A 26,534-nucleotide genomic window follows, 5' to 3' on the forward strand; every position below is an offset into this window, starting at 1 on the left:
GCACTTCCCTCCGGACAGCTCCGGACCGCCGTAGTCTGCGTCCTGACAGGACTGCATCATAGCAAAAAGCTTTGCCGGTGTGTCTCGCAGGGAAAAAGCTTACCAGCACAGCGGAATTATCCCGCTCTTGCCAAGAAACATGGACTTGCCTCACACTCCAAAGACACCGCTCTTTCCTGGGCAGGCTAGGAAATGCTCTCAGATGGCCGTGCTGTCTTCCTGCTCCGGCCCAGCTCGTAGTTTTAGGTGCGCACATCCCAGCCTGGCATTCAGTGCACAGTCAAGGCAATTGCAAAATCCAGCAGCTGCTCATTCCCAAACACAAGGCGCTGTTTATGCTCTTGCTTCCCGACAAATTCGGCGCAGCCCTTCTTTTCTGCACCTGCCACCGAGGTCTCTGCATCCTGGAGCCTCAGAGGAGGAGCACGATTTTGCCAGGAGAGGCTGTATCAGGGCGAAGTCAAAACGCAGGAAAGTAGTCCAGGAACACCTGCCATAAGAATGCCATCCGTGAATTGAGGGGGCACGGAGCTGCAGCCACTGTCCTTTAGCACTCCGAAGAATGCGCACACAAGCCGGCTTCGTTCTTCGCCTCCTACAAGCCACCTCTCTCTGCGGCTCCCGGAGATGAAGAAGCGGCTGCTTCGTGCACAGATGAGGGCAGCGGCAGCCGCAGGCTCCGTAGCCTGGCTTCGGCAGAAAGACGCCGGGGAGCGGCACTTCCCTCCGGACAGCTCCGGACCGCCGTAGTCTGCGTCCTGACAGGACTTCATCATAGCGAAAAGCTTTGCCAGTGTGTCTCGCAGGGAAAAAGCTTACCAGCACAGCGGACTTATCCCGCTCTTGCCCAGAAACATGGACTTGCCTCACACTCCAATGACACTGCTCTTTTCCCAGCAGACTAGAAAATTCTCTCAGATGGCCGTGCTCTCTGCCTGCTCCTGCCCAGCTCGTAGTTTTAGGTGCGCACATCCCAGCCTGGCATTCAGTGCACAGTCAAGGCAATTGCAAAATCCAGCAGCTGCTCATTCCCAAACACAAGTGCGCTGTTTATGCTCTTGCTTCCCGACAAATTCGGCGCAGCCCTTCTTTTCTGCAGCTGCCACCGAGGTCTCTGCATCCTGGAGCCTCAGAGGAGGAGCACGATTTTGCCAGGAGAGGCTGTATCAGGACGAAGTCTAAACGCAGGAAAGTTGTCCAGGAACACCTGCCATAAGCATTGAAGCAGGGAATTGAAGGGGCACGGAGCTGCAGCCACTGTCCTTTAGCAATCCGAAGAATGCGCACACAAGCCGGCTTCGTTCTTCGCCTCGTACAAGCCTCCTCTCTCTGCAGCCCCACGGAGGCGAAGAAGCGGCTGCTTCGTGCACAGATGAGGGCAGCGGCAGGTGCAGGCTCCGAAGCGCGGCTTCGGCAGAAAGACGCCGGGGAGCGGCACTTCCCTCCGGACAGCTCCGGATCGCCGTAGTCTGCGTTCTGAGTGGACTGCATCATAGCGAAAAGCTTTGCCAGTGTGTCTCGCAGGGAAAAAGCTTACCAGCACAGCGGACTTATCCCGCTCTTGCCCAGAAACATGGACTTGCCTCACACTCCAAAGACACCGCTCTTTCCTGGGCAGGCTAGGAAATGCTCTCAGATGGCCGTGCTGCCTTCCTGCTCCGGCCCAGCTCGTAGTTTTAGGTGCGCACATCCCAGCCTGGCATTCAGTGCACAGTCAAGGCAATTGCAAAATCCAGCAGCTGCTCATTCCCAAACACAAGGCGCTGTTTATGCTCTTGCTTCCCGACAAATTTGGCGCTGCCCTACTTTTCTGCAGCTGCCACCGAGGTCTCTGCATCCTGGAGCCTCAGAGGACGAGCACGATTTTGCAGGGAGGGGCTGTAGCAGGACAAAGTATAAACGCAGGAAAGTAGTCCAGGAACACCTGCCATAAGCATGCCAGCCGTGAATTCAAGGGGCACGGAGCTGCAGCCACTGTCCTTTAGCAATCCGAAGAATGCGCACACAAGCCGGCTTCGTTCTTCGCCTCCTACAAGCCACCGTCTCTGCGGCTCCCGGAGGCGAAGGAGTGGCTGCTTCGTGTACAGATGAGGGCAGCGGCAGCCGCAGGCTCCGAAGCGCGGCTTCGGCAGAAAGACGCCGGGGAGCGGCACTTCCCTCCGGACAGCTCCGGATCGCCGTAGTCTGCGTCCTGACAGGACTGCATCATAGCGAAAAGCTTTGCCAGTGTGTCTCGCAGGGAAAAAGCTTACCAGCACAGCAGACTTATCCCGCTCTTGCCCAGAAACATGGACTTGCCTCACACTCCAAAGACACTGCTCTTTCCTAAGCAGGCTAGGAAATTCTCTCAGATGGCCGTGCTGTCTGCCTGCTCCTGCCCAGCTCGTAGTTTTAGGTGCGCACAAATCCCAGACTGGCATTCAGTGCACAGTCAAGGCAATTGCAAAATCCAGCAGCTGCTCATTCCCAAACACAAGGCGCTGTTTATGCTCTTGCTTCCCGACAAATTCGGCGCAGCCCTTCTTTTCTGCACCTGCCACCGAGGTCTCTGCATCCTGGAGCCTCAGAGGACGAGCACGATTTTGCAGGGAGGGGCTGTATCAGGGCGAAGTATAAACGCAGGAAAGTAGTCCAGGAACACCTGCCATAAGCATGCCAGCCGTGAATTCAAGGGGCACGGAGCTGCAGCCACTCTCCTTTAGCAGTCCGAAGAATGCGCACACAAGCCGGCTTCGTTCTTCGCCTCCTACAAGCCACCGTCTCTGCGGATCCCGGAGGCGAAGGAGTGGCTTCTTCGTGCACAGATGAGGGCAGCGGCAGCCGCAGGCTCCGTAGCCTGGCTTCGGCAGAAAGACGCCGGGGAGCGGCACTTCCCTCCGGACAGCTCCGGACCGCCGTAGTCTGCGTCCTGACAGGACTTCATCATAGCGAAAAGCTTTGCCAGTGTGTCTCGCAGGGAAAAAGCTTACCAGCACAGCGGACTTATCCCGCTCTTGCCCAGAAACATGGACTTGCCTCACACTCCAATGACACTGCTCTTTTCCCAGCAGACTAGAAAATTCTCTCAGATGGCCGTGCTCTCTGCCTGCTCCTGCCCAGCTCGTAGTTTTAGGTGCGCACATCCCAGCCTGGCATTCAGTGCACAGTCAAGGCAATTGCAAAATCCAGCAGCTGCTCATTCCCAAACACAAGTGCGCTGTTTATGCTCTTGCTTCCCGACAAATTCGGCGCAGCCCTTCTTTTCTGCAGCTGCCACCGAGGTCTCTGCATCCTGGAGCCTCAGAGGACGAGCACGATTTAGCCAGGAGGGGCTGTATCAGGGCGAAGTCAAAACGCAGGAAAGTAGTCCAGGAACACCTGCCATAAGCATGCCAGCCGTGAATTCAAGGGGCACGGAGCTGCAGCCACTGTCCTTTAGCAATCCGAAGAATGCGCACACAAGCCGGCTTCGTTCTTCGCCTCCTACAAGCCACCTCTCTCTGCGGCTCCCGGAGGCGAAGAAGCGGCTGCTTCGTGCACAGATGAGGGCAGCGGCAGCCGCAGGCTCCGAAGCGCGGCTTCGGCAGAAAGACGCCGGGGAGCGGCACTTCCCTCCGGACAGCTCCGGATCGCCGTAGTCTGCGTTCTGACAGGACTGCATCATAGCGAAAAGCTTTGCCAGTGTGTCTCGCAGGGAAAAAGCTTACCAGCACAGCGGACTTATCCCGCTCTTGCCCAGAAACATGGACTTGCCTCACACTCCAAAGACACCGCTCTTTCCTGGGCAGGCTAGGAAATGCTCTCAGATGGCCGTGCTGTCTGCCTGCTCCTGCCCAGCTCGTAGTTTTAGGTGCGCACATCCTAGCCTCGCATTCAGTGCACAGTCAAGGCAATTGCAAAATCAAGAAACTGCTCATTCCCAAACACAAGGCGCTGTTTAGGCCCTTGCTTCCCGACAAATTCGGCGCTGCCCTACTTTTCTGCAGCTGCCACCGAGGTCTCTGCATCCTGGAGCCTCAGAGGACGAGCACGATTTTGCAGGGAGGGGCTGTATCAGGACAAAGTATAAACGCAGGAAAGTAGTCCAGGAACACCTGCCATAAGCATGCCAGCCGTGAATTCAAGGGGCACGGAGCTGCAGCCACTGTCCTTTAGCAATCCGAAGAATGCGCTCACAAGCCGGCTTCGTTCTTCGCCTCCTACAAGCCACCGTCTCTGCAGCTCCCGGAGGCGAAGGAGTGGCTGCTTCGTGCACAGATGAGGACAGCGGCAGCCGCAGGCTCCATAGCGCGGCTTCGGCAGAAAGACGCCGGGGAGCGGCACTTCCCTCCGGACAGTTCCGGACCGCCGTAGTCTGCGTCCTGAGTGTACTGCATTATAGCGAAAAGCTTTGCCAGTATGTCTCGCAGGGAAAAAGCTTACGAGCACAGCGGACTTATCCCGCTCTTGCCCAGAAACATGGACTTGCCTCACACTCCAAAGACATTGCTCTTTCCTAAGCAGGCTAGGAAATGCTCTCAGATGGCCGTGCTGTCTGCCTGCTCCTGCCCAGCTCATAATTTTAGGTGTGCACATCCCAGCCTGGCATTCAGTGCACAGTCAAGGCAATTGCAAAATCCAGCAGCTGCTCATTCCCAAACACAAGTGCGTTGTTTATGCTCTTGCTTCCCGACAAATTCGGCGCAGCCCTTCTTTTCTGCAGCTGCCACCGAGGTCTCTGCATCCTGGAGCCTCAGAGGACGAGCACGATTTTGCCAGGAGAGGCTGTATCAGGGCGAAGTCTAAACGCAGGAAAGTTGTCCAGGAACACCTGCCATAAGCATTGAAGCAGGGAATTGAAGGGGCACGGAGCTGCAGCCACTGTCCTTTAGCACTCCGAAGAATGTGCACACAAGCCGGCTTCGTTCTTCGCCTCGTACAAGCCACCTGTCTCTGCAGCCCCACGGAGGCGAAGAAGCGGCTGCTTCGTGCACAGATGAGGGCAGCGGCAGGTGCAGGCTCCGTAGCGCGGCTTCGGCAGAAAGACGCCGGGGAGCGGCACTTCCCTCCGGACAGCTCCGGATCAGCGTAGTCTGCGTTCTGACAGGACTGCATCATAGCGAAAAGCTTTGCCAGTGTGTCTCGCAGGGGAAAAGCTTACCAGCACAGCGGACTTATCCAGCTCTTGCCCAGAAACATGGACTTGCCTCACACTCCAAAGACACCGCTCTTTCCTGGGCAGGCTAGGAAATGCTCTCAGATGGCCGTGCTGTCTTCCTGCTCCTGCCCAGCTCGTAGTTTTAGGTGCGCACATCCCAGCCTGGCATTCAGTGCACAGTCAAGGCAATTGCAAAATCCAGCAGCTGCTCATTCCCAAACACAAGTGCGCTGTTTATGCTCTTGCTTCCCGACAAATTCGGCGCAGCCCTTCTTTTCTGCAGCTGCCACCGAGGTCTCTGCATCCTGGAGCCTCAGAGGACGAGCACGATTTTGCAGGGAGGGGCTGTATCAGGGCGAAGTCAAAACGCAGGAAAGTAGTCCAGGAACACCTGCCATAAGCATGCCAGCCGTGAATTCAAGGGGCACGGATCTGCAGCCACTGTCCTTTAGCAATCCGAAGAATGCGCACACAAGCCGGCTTCGTTCTTCGCCTCCTACAAGCCACCTCTCTCTGCGGCTCTCGGAGGCGAAGAAGCGGCTGCTTCGTGCACAGATGAGGGCAGCGGCAGCCGCAGGCTCCGAAGCGCGGCTTCGGCAGAAAGACGCCGGGGAGCGGCACTTCCCTCCGGACAGCTCCGGATCGCCGTAGTCTGCGTTCTGACAGGACTGCATCGTAGCGAAAAGCTTTGCCAGTGTGTCTCGCAGGGAAAAAGCTTACCAGCACAGCGGACTTATCCCGCTCTTGCCCAGAAACATGGACTTGCCTCACACTCCAAAGACACCGCTCTTTCCTGGGCAGGCTAGGAAATGCTCTCAGATGGCCGTGCTGTCTGCCTGCTCCTGCCCAGCTCGTAGTTTTAGGTGCGCACATCCTAGCCTCGCATTCAGTGCACATGAAGGCAATTGCAAAATCCAGCAGCTGCTCATTCCCAAACACAAGGCGCTGTTTAGGCCCTTGCTTCCCGACAAATTCGGCGCTGCCCTACTTTTCTGCAGCTGCCACCGAGGTCTCTGCATCCTGGAGCCTCAGAGGACGAGCACGATTTTGCAGGGAGGGGCTGTATCAGGACAAAGTATAAACGCAGGAAAGTAGTCCAGGAACACCTGCCATAAGCATGCCAGCCGTGAATTCAAGGGGCACGGAGCTGCAGCCACTGTCCTTTAGCAATCCGAAGAATGCGCTCACAAGCCGGCTTCGTTCTTCGCCTCGTACAAGCCACCGTCTCTGCGGCTCCCGGAGGCGAAGGAGTGGCTGCTTCGTGCACAGATGAGGGCAGCGGCAGCCGCAGGCTCTGTAGCGCGGCTTCGGCAGAAAGACGCCGGGGAGCGCCACTTCCCTCCGGACAGCTCCGGACCGCCGTAGTCTGCGTCCTGAGTGTACTGCATCATAGCGAAAAGCTTTGCCAGTATGTCTCGCAGGGAAAAAGCTTACGAGCACAGCGGACTTATCCCGCTCTTGCCAAGAAACATGGACTTGCCTCACACTCCAAAGACATTGCTCTTTCCTAAGCAGGCTAGGAAATTCTCTCAGATGGCCGTGCTGTCTGCCTGCTCCTGCCCAGCTCATAATTTTAGGTGTGCACATCCCAGCCTGGCATTCAGTGCACAGTCAAGGCAATTGCAAAATCCAGCAGCTGCTCATTCCCAAACACAAGGCGCTGTTTATGCTCTTGCTTCCCGACAAATTCGGCGCAGCCCTTCTTTTCTGCAGCTGCCACCGAGGTCTCTGCATCCTGGAGCCTCAGAGGAGGAGCACGATTTTGCCAGGAGAGGCTGTATCAGGGCGAAGTCTAAACGCAGGAAAGTTGTCCAGGAACACCTGCCATAAGCATTGAAGCAGGGAATTGAAGGGGCACGGAGCTGCAGCCACTGTCCTTTAGCACTCCGAAGAATGTGCACACAAGCCGGCTTCGTTCTTCGCCTCGTACAAGCCACCTGTCTCTGCAGCCCCACGGAGGCGAAGAAGCGGCTGCTTCGTGCACAGATGAGGGCAGCGGCAGGTGCAGGCTCCGTAGCGCGGCTTCGGCAGAAAGACGCCGGGGAGCGGCACTTCCCTCCGGACAGCTCCGGATCAGCGTAGTCTGCGTTCTGACAGGACTGCATCATAGCGAAAAGCTTTGCCAGTGTGTCTCGCAGGGAAAAAGCTTACCAGCACAGCGGACTTATCCCGCTCTTGCCCAGAAACATGGACTTGCCTCACACTCCAAAGACACCGCTCTTTCCTGGGCAGGCTAGGAAATGCTCTCAGATGGCCGTGCTGTCTGCCTGCTCCTGCCCAGCTCGTAGTTTTAGGTGCGCACATCCCAGCCTGGCATTCAGTGCCCAATGAAGTCAATTGCAAAATCAAGAAACTGCTCATTCCCAAACACAAGGCGCTGTTTAGGCCCTTGCTTCCCGACAAATTCGGCGCAGCCCTACTTTTCTGCAGCTGCCACCGAGGTCTCTGCATCCTGGAGCCTCAGAGGACGAGCACGATTTTGCAGGGAGGGGCTGTATCAGGACAAAGTATAAACGCAGGAAAGTAGTCCAGGAACACCTGCCATAAGCATGCCAGCCGTGAATTCAAGGGGCACGGAGCTGCAGCCACTGTCCTTTAGCAATCCGAAGAATGCGCACACAAGCCGGCTTCGTTCTTCGCCTCCTACAAGCCACCGTCTCTGCGGCTCCCGGAGGCGAAGAAGCGGCTGCTTCGTGCACAGATGAGGGCAGCGGCAGCCGCAGGCTCTGTAGCGCGGCTTCGGCAGAAAGACGCCGGGGAGCGCCACTTCCCTCCGGACAGCTCCGGACCGCCGTAGTCTGCGTCCTGAGTGTACTGCATCATAGCGAAAAGCTTTGCCAGTATGTCTCGCAGGGAAAAAGCTTACGAGCACAGCGGACTTATCCCGCTCTTGCCAAGAAACATGGACTTGCCTCACACTCCAAAGACATTGCTCTTTCCCAAGCAGGCTAGGAAATTCTCTCAGATGGCCGTGCTGTCTGCCTGCTCCTGCCCAGCTCATAATTTTAGGTGTGCACATCCCAGCCTGGCATTCAGTGCACAGTCAAGGCAATTGCAAAATCCAGCAGCTGCTCATTCCCAAACACAAGGCGCTGTTTATGCTCTTGCTTCCCGACAAATTCGGCGCAGCCCTTCTTTTCTGCAGCTGCCACCGAGGTCTCTGCATCCTGGAGCCTCAGAGGAGGAGCACGATTTTGCCAGGAGAGGCTGTATCAGGGCGAAGTCTAAACGCAGGAAAGTTGTCCAGGAACACCTGCCATAAGCATTGAAGCAGGGAATTGAAGGGGCACGGAGCTGCAGCCACTGTCCTTTAGCACTCCGAAGAATGTGCACACAAGCCGGCTTCGTTCTTCGCCTCGTACAAGCCACCTGTCTCTGCAGCCCCACGGAGGCGAAGAAGCGGCTGCTTCGTGCACAGATGAGGGCAGCGGCAGGTGCAGGCTCCGTAGCGCGGCTTCGGCAGAAAGACGCCGGGGAGCGGCACTTCCCTCCGGACAGCTCCGGATCAGCGTAGTCTGCGTTCTGACAGGACTGCATCATAGCGAAAAGCTTTGCCAGTGTGTCTCGCAGGGAAAAAGCTTACCAGCACAGCGGACTTATCCCGCTCTTGCCCAGAAACATGGACTTGCCTCACACTCCAAAGACACCGCTCTTTCCTGGGCAGGCTAGGAAATGCTCTCAGATGGCCGTGCTGTCTGCCTGCTCCTGCCCAGCTCGTAGTTTTAGGTGCGCACATCCCAGCCTGGCATTCAGTGCCCAATGAAGTCAATTGCAAAATCAAGAAACTGCTCATTCCCAAACACAAGGCGCTGTTTAGGCCCTTGCTTCCCGACAAATTCGGCGCAGCCCTACTTTTCTGCAGCTGCCACCGAGGTCTCTGCATCCTGGAGCCTCAGAGGACGAGCACGATTTTGCAGGGAGGGGCTGTATCAGGACAAAGTATAAACGCAGGAAAGTAGTCCAGGAACACCTGCCATAAGCATGCCAGCCGTGAATTCAAGGGGCACGGAGCTGCAGCCACTGTCCTTTAGCAATCCGAAGAATGCGCACACAAGCCGGCTTCGTTCTTCGCCTCCTACAAGCCACCGTCTCTGCGGCTCCCGGAGGCGAAGAAGCGGCTGCTTCGTGCACAGATGAGGGCAGCGGCAGCCGCAGGCTCTGTAGCGCGGCTTCGGCAGAAAGACGCCGGGGAGCGCCACTTCCCTCCGGACAGCTCCGGACCGCCGTAGTCTGCGTCCTGAGTGGACTGCATCATAGCGAAAAGCTTTGCCAGTGTGTCTCGCAGGGAAAAAGCTTACCAGCACAGCAGACTTATCCCGCTCTTGCCCAGAAACATGGACTTGCCTCACATTCCAAAGACACTGCTCTTTCCTAAGCAAGCTAGGAAATGCTCTCAGATGGCCGTGCTCTCTGCCTGCTCCTGCCCAGCTCGTAGTTTTAGGTGCGCACATCCCAGCCTGGCATTCAGTGCACAGTCAAGGCAATTGCAAAATCCAGCAGCTGCTCATTCCCAAACACAAGGCGCTGTTTATGCTCTTGCTTCCCGACAAATTCGGCGCAGCCCTTCTTTTCTGCACCTGCCACCGAGGTCTCTGCATCCTGGAGCCTCAGAGGACGAGCACGATTTAGCCAGGAGGGGCTGTATCAGGGCGAAGTCAAAACGCAGGAAAGTAGTCCAGGAACACCTGCCATAAGCATTGCAGCAGTGAATTGATGCGGCACGGAGCTGCAGCCACTGTCCTTTAGCACTCCGAAGAATGCGCACACAAGCCGGCTTCGTTCTTCGCCTCGTACAAGCCACCGCTTTCAGCGGCTCTCGGAGGTGAAGAAGCGGCTGCTTCGTGCACAGATGAGGGCTGCGGCAGCCGCAGGCTCCGAAGCGTGGCTTCGGCAGAAAGACGCCGGGGAGCGCCACTTCCCTCCGGACAGCTCCGGACCGCCATAGTCTGTGTCCTGAGTGGACTGCATCTTAGCGAAAAGCTTTGCCAGTGTGACTCGCTGGCAAAATTTTACCAGCACAGCGGACTTATGCCGCTCTTGCCCAGAAACATGGACTTGCCTCACACTCCAAAGACACTGCTCTTTCCTAAGCAGGCTAGGAAATGCTCTCAGATGGCCATGCTCTCTGCCTGCTCCTGCCCAGCTCGTAGTTTTAGGTGCGCACATCCCAGCCTGGCATTCAGTGCACAGTGTAGGCAATTGCAAAATCCAGCAGCTGCTCATTCCCAAACACAAGGCGCTGTTTATGCTCTTGCTTCCCGACAAATTCGGCGCAGCCCTTCTTTTCTGCAGCTGCCACCGAGGTCTCTGCATCCCGGAGCCTCAGAGGACGAGCACGATTTAGCCAGGAGGGGCTGTATCAGGGCGAAGTCTAAACGCAGGAAAGTAGTCCTGGAACACCTGCCATAAGCATGCCAGCCGTGAATAGATGCGGCACGGAGCTGCAGCCACTGTCCTTTAGCAGTCCGAAGAATGCGCACACAAGCCGGCTTCGTTCTTCGCCTCCTACAAGCCACCGTCTCTGCGGCTCCCGGAGGCGAAGGAGTGGCTTCTTCGTGCACAGATGAGGGCAGCGGCAGCCGCAGGCTCCATAGCCTGGCTTCGGCAGAAAGACGCCGGGGAGCGCCACTTCCCTCCGGACAGCTCCGGACCGCCGTAGTCTGCGTCCTGACAGGACTGCATCATAGCAAAAAGCTTAGCCGGTGTGTCTCGCAGGGAAAAAGCTTACCAGCACAGCGGAATTATCCCGCTCTTGCCAAGAAACATGGACTTGCCTCACACTCCAAAGACACTGCTCTTTCCTAAGCAGGCTAGGAAATTCTCTCAGATGGCCGTGCTGTCTGCCTGCTCCTGCCCAGCTCGTAGTTTTAGGTGCGCACATCCCAGCCTGGCATTCAGTGCACAGTCAAGGCAATTGCAAAATCCAGCAGCTGCTCATTCCCAAACACAAGTGCGCTGTTTATGCTCTTGCTTCCCGACAAATTCGGCGCAGCCCTTCTTTTCTGCACCTGCCACCGAGGTCTCTGCATCCTGGAGCCTCAGAGGACGAGCACGATTTAGCCAGGAGGGGCTGTATCAGGGCGAAGTCAAAAGGCAGGAAAGTAGTCCAGGAACACCTGCCATAAGCATGCCAGCCGTGAATTCAAGGGGCACGGAGCTGCAGCCACTGTCCTTTAGCAATCCGAAGAATGCGCACACAAGCCGGCTTCGTTCTTCGCCTCGTACAAGCCACCTCTCTCTGCGGCTATCGGAGGCGAAGAAGCGGCTGCTTCGTGCACAGATGAGGGCAGCGGCAGCCGCAGGCTCCGAAGCGCGGCTTCGGCAGAAAGACGCCGGGGAGCGGCACTTCCCTCCGGACAGCTCCGGATCGCCGTAGTCTGCGTTCTGACAGGACTGCATCGTAGCGAAAAGCTTTGCCAGTGTGTCTCGCAGGGAAAAAGCTTACCAGCACAGCGGACTTATCCCGCTCTTGCCCAGAAACATGGACTTGCCTCACACTCCAAAGACACCGCTCTTTCCTGGGCAGGCTAGGAAATGCTCTCAGATGGCCGTGCTGTCTGCCTGCTCCTGCCCAGCTCGTAGTTTTAGGTGCGCACATCCTAGCCTGGCATTCAGTGCACAGTCAAGGCAATTGCAAAATCAAGAAACTGCTCATTCCCAAACACAAGGCGCTGTTTAGGCCCTTGCTTCCCGACAAATTCGGCGCTGCCCTTCTTTTCTGCAGCTGCCACCGAGGTCTCTGCATCCCAGGCCCTCAGAGGAGGACCACGATTTTGCAGGGAGGGGCTGTATCAGGACAAAGTCTAAACGCAGGAAAGTAGTCCAGGAACACCTGCCATAAGCATGCCAGCCGTGAATTCAAGGGGCACGGAGCTGCAGCCACTGTCCTTTAGCAATCCGAAGAATGCGCTCACAAGCCGGCTTCGTTCTTCGCCTCCTACAAGCCACCGTCTCTGCAGCTCCCGGAGGCGAAGGAGTGGCTGCTTCGTGCACAGATGAGGACAGCGGCAGCCGCAGGCTCCATAGCGCGGCTTCGGCAGAAAGACGCCGGGGAGCGGCACTTCCCTCCGGACAGCTCCGGACCGCCGTAGTCTGCGTCCTGAGTGTACTGCATTATAGCGAAAAGCTTTGCCAGTATGTCTCGCAGGGAAAAAGCTTACGAGCACAGCGGACTTATCCCGCTCTTGCCCAGAAACATGGACTTGCCTCACACTCCAAAGACATTGCTCTTTCCTAAGCAGGCTAGGAAATGCTCTCAGATGGCCGTGCTGTCTGCCTGCTCCTGCCCAGCTCATAATTTTAGGTGTGCACATCCCAGCCTGGCATTCAGTGCACAGTCAAGGCAATTGCAAAATCCAGCAGCTGCTCATTCCCAAACACAAGTGCGTTGTTTATGCTCTTGCTTCCCGACAAATTCGGCGCAGCCCTTCTTTTCTGCAGCTGCCACCGAGGTCTCTGCATCCTGGAGCCTCAGAGGACGAGCACGATTTTGCCAGGAGAGGCTGTATCAGGGCGAAGTCTAAACGCAGGAAAGTTGTCCAGGAACACCTGCCATAAGCATTGAAGCAGGGAATTGAAGGGGCACGGAGCTGCAGCCACTGTCCTTTAGCACTCCGAAGAATGTGCACACAAGCCGGCTTCGTTCTTCGCCTCGTACAAGCCACCTGTCTCTGCAGCCCCACGGAGGCGAAGAAGCGGCTGCTTCGTGCACAGATGAGGGCAGCGGCAGGTGCAGGCTCCGTAGCGCGGCTTCGGCAGAAAGACGCCGGGGAGCGGCACTTCCCTCCGGACAGCTCCGGATCAGCGTAGTCTGCGTTCTGACAGGACTGCATCATAGCGAAAAGCTTTGCCAGTGTGTCTCGCAGGGGAAAAGCTTACCAGCACAGCGGACTTATCCAGCTCTTGCCCAGAAACATGGACTTGCCTCACACTCCAAAGACACCGCTCTTTCCTGGGCAGGCTAGGAAATGCTCTCAGATGGCCGTGCTGTCTTCCTGCTCCTGCCCAGCTCGTAGTTTTAGGTGCGCACATCCCAGCCTGGCATTCAGTGCACAGTCAAGGCAATTGCAAAATCCAGCAGCTGCTCATTCCCAAACACAAGTGCGCTGTTTATGCTCTTGCTTCCCGACAAATTCGGCGCAGCCCTTCTTTTCTGCAGCTGCCACCGAGGTCTCTGCATCCTGGAGCCTCAGAGGACGAGCACGATTTTGCAGGGAGGGGCTGTATCAGGGCGAAGTCAAAACGCAGGAAAGTAGTCCAGGAACACCTGCCATAAGCATGCCAGCCGTGAATTCAAGGGGCACGGATCTGCAGCCACTGTCCTTTAGCAATCCGAAGAATGCGCACACAAGCCGGCTTCGTTCTTCGCCTCGTACAAGCCACCTCTCTCTGCGGCTCTCGGAGATGAAGAAGCGGCTGCTTCGTGCACAGATGAGGGCAGCGGCAGCCGCAGGCTCCGAAGCGCGGCTTCGGCAGAAAGACGCCGGGGAGCGGCACTTCCCTCCGGACAGCTCCGGATCGCCGTAGTCTGCGTTCTGACAGGACTGCATCGTAGCGAAAAGCTTTGCCAGTGTGTCTCGCAGGGAAAAAGCTTACCAGCACAGCGGACTTATCCCGCTCTTGCCCAGAAACATGGACTTGCCTCACACTCCAAAGACACCGCTCTTTCCTGGGCAGGCTAGGAAATGCTCTCAGATGGCCGTGCTGTCTGCCTGCTCCTGCCCAGCTCGTAGTTTTAGGTGCGCACATCCTAGCCTCGCATTCAGTGCACATGAAGGCAATTGCAAAATCCAGCAGCTGCTCATTCCCAAACACAAGGCGCTGTTTAGGCCCTTGCTTCCCGACAAATTCGGCGCTGCCCTACTTTTCTGCAGCTGCCACCGAGGTCTCTGCATCCTGGAGCCTCAGAGGACGAGCACGATTTTGCAGGGAGGGGCTGTATCAGGACAAAGTATAAACGCAGGAAAGTAGTCCAGGAACACCTGCCATAAGCATGCCAGCCGTGAATTCAAGGGGCACGGAGCTGCAGCCACTGTCCTTTAGCAATCCGAAGAATGCGCTCACAAGCCGGCTTCGTTCTTCGCCTCGTACAAGCCACCGTCTCTGCGGCTCCCGGAGGCGAAGGAGTGGCTGCTTCGTGCACAGATGAGGGCAGCGGCAGCCGCAGGCTCTGTAGCGCGGCTTCGGCAGAAAGACGCCGGGGAGCGCCACTTCCCTCCGGACAGCTCCGGACCGCCGTAGTCTGCGTCCTGAGTGTACTGCATCATAGCGAAAAGCTTTGCCAGTATGTCTCGCAGGGAAAAAGCTTACGAGCACAGCGGACTTATCCCGCTCTTGCCAAGAAACATGGACTTGCCTCACACTCCAAAGACATTGCTCTTTCCTAAGCAGGCTAGGAAATTCTCTCAGATGGCCGTGCTGTCTGCCTGCTCCTGCCCAGCTCATAATTTTAGGTGTGCACATCCCAGCCTGGCATTCAGTGCACAGTCAAGGCAATTGCAAAATCCAGCAGCTGCTCATTCCCAAACACAAGGCGCTGTTTATGCTCTTGCTTCCCGACAAATTCGGCGCAGCCCTTCTTTTCTGCAGCTGCCACCGAGGTCTCTGCATCCTGGAGCCTCAGAGGAGGAGCACGATTTTGCCAGGAGAGGCTGTATCAGGGCGAAGTCTAAACGCAGGAAAGTTGTCCAGGAACACCTGCCATAAGCATTGAAGCAGGGAATTGAAGGGGCACGGAGCTGCAGCCACTGTCCTTTAGCACTCCGAAGAATGTGCACACAAGCCGGCTTCGTTCTTCGCCTCGTACAAGCCACCTGTCTCTGCAGCCCCACGGAGGCGAAGAAGCGGCTGCTTCGTGCACAGATGAGGGCAGCGGCAGGTGCAGGCTCCGTAGCGCGGCTTCGGCAGAAAGACGCCGGGGAGCGGCACTTCCCTCCGGACAGCTCCGGATCAGCGTAGTCTGCGTTCTGACAGGACTGCATCATAGCGAAAAGCTTTGCCAGTGTGTCTCGCAGGGAAAAAGCTTACCAGCACAGCGGACTTATCCCGCTCTTGCCCAGAAACATGGACTTGCCTCACACTCCAAAGACACCGCTCTTTCCTGGGCAGGCTAGGAAATGCTCTCAGATGGCCGTGCTGTCTGCCTGCTCCTGCCCAGCTCGTAGTTTTAGGTGCGCACATCCCAGCCTGGCATTCAGTGCACAGTCAAGGCAATTGCAAAATCCAGCAGCTGCTCATTCCCAAACACAAGGCGCTGTTTAGGCCCTTGCTTCCCGACAAATTCGGCGCAGCCCTACTTTTCTGCAGCTGCCACCGAGGTCTCTGCATCCTGGAGCCTCAGAGGACGAGCACGATTTTGCAGGGAGGGGCTGTATCAGGACAAAGTATAAACGCAGGAAAGTAGTCCAGGAACACCTGCCATAAGCATGCCAGCCGTGAATTCAAGGGGCACGGAGCTGCAGCCACTGTCCTTTAGCAATCCGAAGAATGCGCACACAAGCCGGCTTCGTTCTTCGCCTCCTACAAGCCACCGTCTCTGCGGCTCCCGGAGGCGAAGAAGCGGCTGCTTCGTGCACAGATGAGGGCAGCGGCAGCCGCAGGCTCTGTAGCGCGGCTTCGGCAGAAAGACGCCGGGGAGCGCCACTTCCCTCCGGACAGCTCCGGACCGCCGTAGTCTGCGTCCTGAGTGTACTGCATCATAGCGAAAAGCTTTGCCAGTATGTCTCGCAGGGAAAAAGCTTACGAGCACAGCGGACTTATCCCGCTCTTGCCAAGAAACATGGACTTGCCTCACACTCCAAAGACATTGCTCTTTCCTAAGCAGGCTAGGAAATTCTCTCAGATGGCCGTGCTGTCTGCCTGCTCCTGCCCAGCTCATAATTTTAGGTGTGCACATCCCAGCCTGGCATTCAGTGCACAGTCAAGGCAATTGCAAAATCCAGCAGCTGCTCATTCCCAAACACAAGGCGCTGTTTATGCTCTTGCTTCCCGACAAATTCGGCGCAGCCCTTCTTTTCTGCAGCTGCCACCGAGGTCTCTGCATCCTGGAGCCTCAGAGGAGGAGCACGATTTTGCCAGGAGAGGCTGTATCAGGGCGAAGTCTAAACGCAGGAAAGTTGTCCAGGAACACCTGCCATAAGCATTGAAGCAGGGAATTGAAGGGGCACGGAGCTGCAGCCACTGTCCTTTAGCACTCCGAAGAATGTGCACACAAGCCGGCTTCGTTCTTCGCCTCGTACAAGCCACCTGTCTCTGCAGCCCCACGGAGGCGAAGAAGCGGCTGCTTCGTGCACAGATGAGGGCAGCGGCAGGTGCAGGCTCCGTAGCGCGGCTTCGGCAGAAAGACGCCGGGGAGCGGCACTTCCCTCCGGACAGCTCCGGATCAGCGTAGTCTGCGTTCTGACAGGACTGCATCATAGCGAAAAGCTTTGCCAGTGTGTCTCGCAGGGAAAAAGCTTACCAGCACAGCGGACTTATCCCGCTCTTGCCCAGAAACATGGACTTGCCTCACACTCCAAAGACACCGCTCTTTCCTGGGCAGGCTAGGAAATGCTCTCAGATGGCCGTGCTGTCTGCCTGCTCCTGCCCAGCTCGTAGTTTTAGGTGCGCACATCCCAGCCTGGCATTCAGTGCCCAATGAAGTCAATTGCAAAATCAAGAAACTGCTCATTCCCAAACACAAGGCGCTGTTTAGGCCCTTGCTTCCCGACAAATTCGGCGCAGCCCTACTTTTCTGCAGCTGCCACCGAGGTCTCTGCATCCTGGAGCCTCAGAGGACGAGCACGATTTTGCAGGGAGGGGCTGTATCAGGACAAAGTATAAACGCAGGAAAGTAGTCCAGGAACACCTGCCATAAGCATGCCAGCCGTGAATTCAAGGGGCACGGATCTGCAGCCACTGTCCTTTAGCAATCCGAAGAATGCGCACACAAGCCGGCTTCGTTCTTCGCCTCGTACAAGCCACCGTCTCTGCGGCTCCCGGAGGCGAAGAAGCGGCTGCTTCGTGCACAGATGAGGGCAGCGGCAGCCGCAGGCTCCGTAGCGCGGCTTCGGCAGAAAGACGCCGGGGAGCGCCACTTCCCTCCGGACAGCTCCGGACCGCCGTAGTCTGCGTCCTGAGTGGACTGCATCATAGCGAAAAGCTTTGCCAGTGTGTCTCGCAGGGAAAAAGCTTACCAGCACAGCAGACTTATCCCGCTCTTGCCCAGAAACATGGACTTGCCTCACATTCCAAAGACACTGCTCTTTCCTAAGCAAGCTAGGAAATGCTCTCAGATGGCCGTGCTCTCTGCCTGCTCCTGCCCAGCTCGTAGTTTTAGGTGCGCACATCCCAGCCTGGCATTCAGTGCACAGTCAAGGCAATTGCAAAATCCAGCAGCTGCTCATTCCCAAACACAAGGCGCTGTTTATGCTCTTGCTTCCCGACAAATTCGGCGCAGCCCTTCTTTTCTGCACCTGCCACCGAGGTCTCTGCATCCTGGAGCCTCAGAGGACGAGCACGATTTAGCCAGGAGGGGCTGTATCAGGGCGAAGTCAAAACGCAGGAAAGTAGTCCAGGAACACCTGCCATAAGCATTGCAGCAGTGAATTGATGCGGCACGGAGCTGCAGCCACTGTCCTTTAGCACTCCGAAGAATGCGCACACAAGCCGGCTTCGTTCTTCGCCTCGTACAAGCCACCGCTTTCAGCGGCTCTCGGAGGTGAAGAAGCGGCTGCTTCGTGCACAGATGAGGGCTGCGGCAGCCGCAGGCTCCGAAGCGTGGCTTCGGCAGAAAGACGCCGGGGAGCGCCACTTCCCTCCGGACAGCTCCGGACCGCCATAGTCTGTGTCCTGAGTGGACTGCATCTTAGCGAAAAGCTTTGCCAGTGTGACTCGCTGGCAAAATTTTACCAGCACAGCGGACTTATGCCGCTCTTGCCCAGAAACATGGACTTGCCTCACACTCCAAAGACACTGCTCTTTCCTAAGCAGGCTAGGAAATGCTCTCAGATGGCCATGCTCTCTGCCTGCTCCTGCCCAGCTCGTAGTTTTAGGTGCGCACATCCCAGCCTGGCATTCAGTGCACAGTGTAGGCAATTGCAAAATCCAGCAGCTGCTCATTCCCAAACACAAGGCGCTGTTTATGCTCTTGCTTCCCGACAAATTCGGCGCAGCCCTTCTTTTCTGCAGCTGCCACCGAGGTCTCTGCATCCCGGAGCCTCAGAGGACGAGCACGATTTAGCCAGGAGGGGCTGTATCAGGGCGAAGTCTAAACGCAGGAAAGTAGTCCTGGAACACCTGCCATAAGCATGCCAGCCGTGAATAGATGCGGCACGGAGCTGCAGCCACTGTCCTTTAGCAGTCCGAAGAATGCGCACACAAGCCGGCTTCGTTCTTCGCCTCGTACAAGCCACCGTCTCTGCGGCTCCCGGAGGCGAAGGAGTGGCTTCTTCGTGCACAGATGAGGGCAGCGGCAGCCGCAGGCTCCATAGCCTGGCTTCGGCAGAAAGACGCCGGGGAGCGCCACTTCCCTCCGGACAGCTCCGGACCGCCGTAGTCTGCGTCCTGACAGGACTGCATCATAGCAAAAAGCTTAGCCGGTGTGTCTCGCAGGGAAAAAGCTTACCAGCACAGCGGAATTATCCCGCTCTTGCCAAGAAACATGGACTTGCCTCACACTCCAAAGACACTGCTCTTTCCTAAGCAGGCTAGGAAATTCTCTCAGATGGCCGTGCTGTCTGCCTGCTCCTGCCCAGCTCGTAGTTTTAGGTGCGCACATCCCAGCCTGGCATTCAGTGCACAGTCAAGGCAATTGCAAAATCCAGCAGCTGCTCATTCCCAAACACAAGTGCGCTGTTTATGCTCTTGCTTCCCGACAAATTCGGCGCAGCCCTTCTTTTCTGCACCTGCCACCGAGGTCTCTGCATCCTGGAGCCTCAGAGGACGAGCACGATTTAGCCAGGAGGGGCTGTATCAGGGCGAAGTCAAAAGGCAGGAAAGTAGTCCAGGAACACCTGCCATAAGCATGCCAGCCGTGAATTCAAGGGGCACGGAGCTGCAGCCACTGTCCTTTAGCAATCCGAAGAATGCGCACACAAGCCGGCTTCGTTCTTCGCCTCGTACAAGCCACCTCTCTCTGCGGCTATCGGAGGCGAAGAAGCGGCTGCTTCGTGCACAGATGAGGGCAGCGGCAGCCGCAGGCTCCGAAGCGCGGCTTCGGCAGAAAGACGCCGGGGAGCGGCACTTCCCTCCGGACAGCTCCGGATCGCCGTAGTCTGCGTTCTGACAGGACTGCATCGTAGCGAAAAGCTTTGCCAGTGTGTCTCGCAGGGAAAAAGCTTACCAGCACAGCGGACTTATCCCGCTCTTGCCCAGAAACATGGACTTGCCTCACACTCCAAAGACACCGCTCTTTCCTGGGCAGGCTAGGAAATGCTCTCAGATGGCCGTGCTGTCTGCCTGCTCCTGCCCAGCTCGTAGTTTTAGGTGCGCACATCCTAGCCTGGCATTCAGTGCACAGTCAAGGCAATTGCAAAATCAAGAAACTGCTCATTCCCAAACACAAGGCGCTGTTTAGGCCCTTGCTTCCCGACAAATTCGGCGCTGCCCTTCTTTTCTGCAGCTGCCACCGAGGTCTCTGCATCCCAGGCCCTCAGAGGAGGACCACGATTTTGCAGGGAGGGGCTGTATCAGGACAAAGTCTAAACGCAGGAAAGTAGTCCAGGAACACCTGCCATAAGCATGCCAGCCGTGAATTCAAGGGGCACGGAGCTGCAGCCACTGTCCTTTAGCAATCCGAAGAATGCGCTCACAAGCCGGCTTCGTTCTTCGCCTCCTACAAGCCACCGTCTCTGCGGCTCCCGGAGGCGAAGGAGTGGCTGCTTCGTGCACAGATGAGGACAGCGGCAGCCGCAGGCTCCGAAGCGCGGCTTCGGCAGAAAGACGCCGGGGAGCGCCACTTCCCTCCGGACAGCTCCGGACCGCCGTAGTCTGCGTCCTGAGTGTACTGCATCATAGCGAAAAGCTTTGCCAGTATGTCTCGCAGGGAAAAAGCTTACGAGCACAGCGGACTTATCCCGCTCTTGCCCAGAAACATGGACTTGCCTCACACTCCAAAGACATTGCTCTTTCCTAAGCAGGCTAGGAAATGCTCTCAGATGGCCGTGCTGTCTGCCTGCTCCTGCCCAGCTCATAATTTTAGGTGTGCACATCCCAGCCTGGCATTCAGTGCACAGTCAAGGCAATTGCAAAATCCAGCAGCTGCTCATTCCCAAACACAAGTGCGTTGTTTATGCTCTTGCTTCCCGACAAATTCGGCGCAGCCCTTCTTTTCTGCACCTGCCACCGAGGTCTCTGCATCCTGGAGCCTCAGAGGACGAGCACGATTTAGCCAGGAGAGGCTGTATCAGGGCGAAGTCTAAACGCAGGAAAGTTGTCCAGGATCACCTGCCATAAGCATTGAAACAGGGAATTGAAGGGGCACGGAGCTGCAGCCACTGTCCTTTAGCAATCCGAAGAATGTGCACACAAGCCGGCTTCGTTCTTCGCCTCGTACAAGCCACCGCTTTCAGCGGCTCTCGGAGGTGAAGAAGCGGCTGCTTCGTGCACAGATGAGGGCTGCGGCAGCCGCAGGCTCCGAAGCGTGGCTTCGGCAGAAAGACGCCGGGGAGCGCCACTTCCCTCCGGACAGCTCCGGACCGCCATAGTCTGTGTCCTGACAGGACTGCATCATAGCGAAAAGCTTTGCCAGTGTGACTCGCTGCAAAATTTTACCAGCACAGCGGACTTATCCCGCTCTTGCCCAGAAACATGGACTTGCCTCACACTCCAAAGACACTGCTCTTTTCCGAGCAGACTAGAAAATGCTCTCAGATGGCCGTGCTCTCTGCCTGCTCCTGCCCAGCTCATAATTTTAGGTGCGCACATCCCAGCCTGGCATTCAGTGCACAGTCAAGGCAATTGCAAAATCCAGCAGCTGCTCATTCCCAAACACAAGTGCGCTGTTTATGCTCTTGCTTCCCGACAAATTCGGCGCAGCCCTTCTTTTCTGCAGCTTCCACCGAGGTCTCTGCAGCCTGGAGCCTCAGAGGACGAGCACGATTTAGCCAGGAGAGGCTGTATCAGGGCGAATTCTAAACGCAGGAAAGTAGTCCAGGAACACCTGCCATAAGCATGCCAGCTGTGAATTGAGGCGGCACGGAGCTGCAGCCACTGTCCTTTAGCAGTCCGAAGAATGCGCACACAAGCCGGCCTCGTTCTTCGCCTCGTACAAGCCACCGCTTTCAGCGGCTCTCGGAGGTGAAGAAGCGGCTGCTTCGTGCACAGATGAGGACAGCGGCAGCCGCAGGCTCCGAAGCCTGGCTTCGGCAGAAAGACGCCGGGGAGCGCCACTTCCCTCCGGACAGATCCGGACAGCCGTAGTCTGCGTCCTGAGTGGACTTCATCATAGCGAAAAGCTTTGCCAGTGTGACTCGCAGGGAAAAAGCTTACCAGCACAGCGGACTTATCCCGATCTTGCCCAGAAACATGGACTTGCCTCACACTCCAAAGACATTGCTCTTTCCTAAGCAGGCTAGGAAATGCTCTCAGATGGCCGTGCTCGCTGCCTGCTCCTGCCCAGCTCGTAGTTTTAGGTGCGCACTTCCACCCTGGCATTCAGTGCACAGTGAAGGCAATTGCAAAATCCAGCAGCTGCTCATTCCCAAACACAAGGCGTTGTTTATGCTCTTGCTTCCCGAGAAATTCGGCACAGACCTTATTTTCTGCACCTGCCACCGAGGTCTCTGCATCCCAGGCCCTCAGAGGAGGACCACGATTTAGCCAGGAGGGGCTGTATCAGGACAAAGTATAAACGCAGGAAAGTAGTACTGGAACACCTGCCATAAGCATGCCAGCCGTGAATTCAAGGGGCACGGAGCTGCAGCCACTGTCCTTTAGCAATCCGAAGAATGCGCACACAAGCCGGCTTCGTTCTTCGCCTCCTACAAGCCACCGTCTCTGCGGCTCCCGGAGGCGAAGAAGCGGCTGCTTCGTGCACAGATGAGGGCAGCGGCAGCCGCAGGCTCTGAAGCGCGGCTTCAGCAGAAAGACGCCGGGGAGCGCCACTTCCCTCCGGACAGCTCCGGACCGCCGTAGTCTGCGTCCTGAGTGGACTGCATCGTAGCGAAAAGCTTTGCCAGTGTGTCTCGCACGAAAATAGCTTACCAGCACAGCGGCATTATCCCGATCTTCCCCGGAAACATGGACTTGCCTCACACTCCAAAGACATTGCTCTTTCCTGGGCAGGCTAGGAAATGCTCTCAGATGGCCATGCTCTCTGCCTGCTCCTGCCCAGCTCGTAGTTTTAGGTGCGCACATCCCAGCCTGGCATTCAGTGCACAGTCAAGGCAATTGCAAAATCCAGCAGCTGCTCATTCCCAACAATAAGGCGCTGTTTATGCTCTTGCTTCCAGACAAATTCGGCGCTGCCCTTCTTTTCTGCAGCTGCCACCGTGGTCTCTGCATCCTGGAGCCTCAGAGGACGAACACGATTTTGACAGGAGGGGCTGTATCAGGGCGAAGTCAAAACGCAGGAAAGTAGTCCAGGAACACCTTCCATAAGCATGCCAGCAGTGAATTGAGGGGGAAGAGAGCTCCAGCTACTGTCCTTTAGCAGTCCGAAGAATGCGCACACAAGCCGGCTTCGTTCTTCGCCTCGTACAAGCCACCTCTCTCTGCGACTCCCGGAGGCGAAGGAGCGGCTGCTTCGTGCACAGATGAGGGCAGCGGCAGCCGCAGGCTCCGTAGCGCAGCTTCAGCAGAAAGACGCCGGGGAGCGCCACTTCCCTCCGGACAGCTCCGGACAGCCGTAGTCTGTGTCCTGACAGGACTGCATCTTAGCGAAAAGCTTTGCCAGTGTGACTCGCAGAGAAAAAGCTTACCAGCACAGCGGACTTATCCAGCTCTTGCCCAGAAACATGGACTTGCCTCACATTCCAAAGACATTGCTCTTTCCTAAGCAGGCTAGGAAATGCTCTCAGATGGCCGTGCTCGCTGCCTGCTCCTGCCCAGCTCATAATTTTAGGTGTGCACATCCCAGCCTGGCATTCAGTGCACAGTCAAGGCAATTGCAAAATCCAGCAGCTGCTCATTCCCAAACACAAGGCACTGTTTATGCTCTTGCTTCCCGACAAATTCGGCGCAGCCCTTCTTTTCTGCAGCTGCCACCGAGGTCTCTGCATCCTGGAGCCTCAGAGGAGGAGCACGATTTTGCCAGGAGAGGCTGTATCAGGGCGAAGTCTAAACGCAGGAAAGTTGTCCAGGAACACCTGCCATAAGCATGCCAGCCGTGAATTCAAGGGGCACGGAGCTGCAGCCACTGTCCTTTAGCAATCCGAAGAATGCGCACACAAGCCGGCTTCGTTCTTCGCCTCGTACAAGCCACCTGTCTCTGCGGCTCCCGGAGGCGAAGGAGCGGCTGCTTGGTGCACAGATGAGGGCAGCGGCAGCCGCAGGCTCTGAAGCGCGGCTTCGGCAGAAAGACGCCGGGGAGCGGCACTTCCCTCCGGACAGCTCCGGACAGCCGTAGTCTGCGTCCTGACCGGAATGCATCGTAGCGAAAAGCTTTGCCAGTGTGTCTCCAGGGAAAAAGCTTACCAGCACAGCAGACTTATCCCGCTCTTGCCCAGAAACATGGACTTTCCTCACACTCCAAAGACACTGCTCTTTCCTAAGCAGGCTAGGAAATTCTCTCAGATGGCCGTGCTGTCTGCCTGCTCCTGCCCAGCTCGTAGTTTTAGGTGCGCACATCCCAGCCTGGCATTCAGTGCACAGTGTAGGCAATTGCAAAATCCAGCAGCTGCTCATTCCCAAACACAAGGCGCTGTTTATGCTCTTGCTTCCGGACAAATTCGGCGCAGCCCTTCTTTTCTGCAGCTGCCACCGAGGTCTCTGCAGCCTGGAGCCTCAGAGGACGAGCACGATTTTGCAGGGAGGGGCTGTATCAGGACGAAGTCTAAACGCAGGAAAGTAGTCCAGGAACACCTGCCATAAGCATGCCAGCCGTGAATTCAAGGGGCACGGAGCTGCAGCCACTCTTCTTTAGCAGTCCGAAGAATGCGCACACAAGCCGGCTTCGTTCTTCGCCTCGTACAAGCCACCGTCTCTGCGGCTCCCGGAGGCGAAGGAGTGGCTTCTTCGTGCACAGATGAGGGCAGCGGCAGCCGCAGGCTCCATAGCCTGGCTTCCGCAGAAAGACGCCGGGGAGCGCCACTTCCCTCCGGACAGCTCCGGACCGCCGTAGTCTGCGTCCTGACAGGACTGCATCATAGCAAAAAGCTTAGCCGGTGTGTCTCGCAGGGAAAAAGCTTACCAGCACAGCGGAATTATCCCGCTCTTGCCAAGAAACATGGACTTGCCTCACACTCCAAAGACACTGCTCTTTCCTAAGCAGGCTAGGAAATTCTCTCAGATGGCCGTGCTGTCTGCCTGCTCCTGCCCAGCTCGTAGTTTTAGGTGCGCACATCCCAGCCTGGCATTCAGTGCACAGTCAAGGCAATTGCAAAATCCAGCAGCTGCTCATTCCCAAACACAAGGCGCTGTTTATGCTCTTGCTTCCCGACAAATTCGGCGCAGCCCTTCTTTTCTGCACCTGCCACCGAGGTCTCTGCATCCTGGAGCCTCAGAGGAGGAGCACGATTTTGCCAGGAGAGGCTGTAGCAGGGCGAAGTCAAAAGGCAGGAAAGTAGTCCAGGAACACCTGCCATAAGAATGCCATCCGTGAATTGAGGGGGCACGGAGCTGCAGCCACTGTCCTTTAGCAGTCCGAAGAATGCGCACACAAGCCGGCTTCGTTCTTCGCCTCGTACAAGCCACCTCTCTCTGCGGCTCCCGGAGGCGAAGAAGCGGCTGCTTCGTGCACAGATGAGGGCAGCGGCAGCCGCAGGCTCCGAAGCGCGGCTTCGGCAGAAAGACGCCGGGGAGCGCCACTTCCCTCCGGACAGCTCCGGATCGCCGTAGTCTGCGTTCTGACAGGACTGCATCGTAGCGAAAAGCTTTGCCAGTGTGTCTCGCAGGGAAAAAGCTTACCAGCACAGCGGACTTATCCAGCTCTTGCCCAGAAACATGGACTTGCCTCACACTCCAAAGACACCGCTCTTTCCTGGGCAGGCTAGGAAATGCTCTCAGATGGCCGTGCTGTCTTCCTGCTCCTGCCCAGCTCGTAGTTTTAGGTGCGCACAACCCAGCCTGGCATTCAGTGCCCAATGAAGTCAATTGCAAAATCAAGAAACTGCTCATTCCCAAACACAAGTGCGCTGTTTATGCTCTTGCTTCCCGACAAATTCGGCGCAGCCCTTCTTTTCTGCACCTGCCACCGAGGTCTCTGCATCCTGGAGCCTCAGAGGACGAGCACGATTTAGCCAGGAGGGGCTGTATCAGGGCGAAGTCAAAAGGCAGGAAAGTAGTCCAGGAACACCTGCCATAAGCATGCCAGCCGTGAATTGAAGGGGCACGGAGCTCCAGCCACTGTCCTTTAGCAATCCGAAGAATGCGCACACAAGCCGGCTTCGTTCTTCGCCTCGTACAAGCCACCTCTCTCTGCGGCTCTCGGAGGCGAAGAAGCGGCTGCTTCGTGCACAGATGAGGGCAGCGGCAGCCGCAGGCTCCGAAGCGCGGCTTCGGCAGAAAGACGCCGGGGAGCGCCACTTCCCTCCGGACAGCTCCGGATCGCCGTAGTCTGCGTCCTGAGTGTACTGCATCATAGCGAAAAGCTTTGCCAGTGTGTCTCGCAGGGAAAAAGCTTACCAGCACAGCGGACTTATCCAGCTCTTGCCCAGAAACATGGACTTGCCTCACACTCCAAAGACACCGCTCTTTCCTGGGCAGGCTAGGAAATTCTCTCAGATGGCCGTGCTCTCTGCCTGCTCCTGCCCAGCTCATAATTTTAGGTGTGCACATCCCAGCCTGGCATTCAGTGCACAGTCAAGGCAATTGCAAAATCCAGCAGCTGCTCATTCCCAAACACAAGTGCGTTGTTTATGCTCTTGCTTCCCGACAAATTCGGCGCAGCCCTTCTTTTCTGCAGCTGCCACCGAGGTCTCTGCATCCTGGAGCCTCAGAGGACGAGCACGATTTAGCCAGGAGAGGCTGTATCAGGACGAAGTCTAAACGCAGGAAAGTTGTCCAGGAACACCTGCCATAAGCATTGAAGCAGGGAATTGAGGGGGCACGGAGCTGCAGCCACTGTCCTTTAGCAATCCGAAGAATGCGCACACAAGCCGGCTTCGTTCTTCGCCTCGTACAAGCCACCTCTCTCTGCGGCTCCCGGAGATGAAGAAGCGGCTGCTTCGTGCACAGATGAGGACAGCGGCAGCCGCAGGCTCCGAAGCGCGGCTTCGGCAGAAAGACGCCGGGGAGCGGCACTTCCCTCCGGACAGCTCCGGACCGCCGTAGTCTGCGTCCT

This window comes from Lonchura striata, chromosome Z (genome assembly GCF_050655825.1).
Source record: "Lonchura striata isolate lonStrDom1 chromosome Z, ASM5065582v1, whole genome shotgun sequence".
Classification (NCBI taxonomy): Eukaryota; Metazoa; Chordata; class Aves; order Passeriformes; family Estrildidae; genus Lonchura; species Lonchura striata.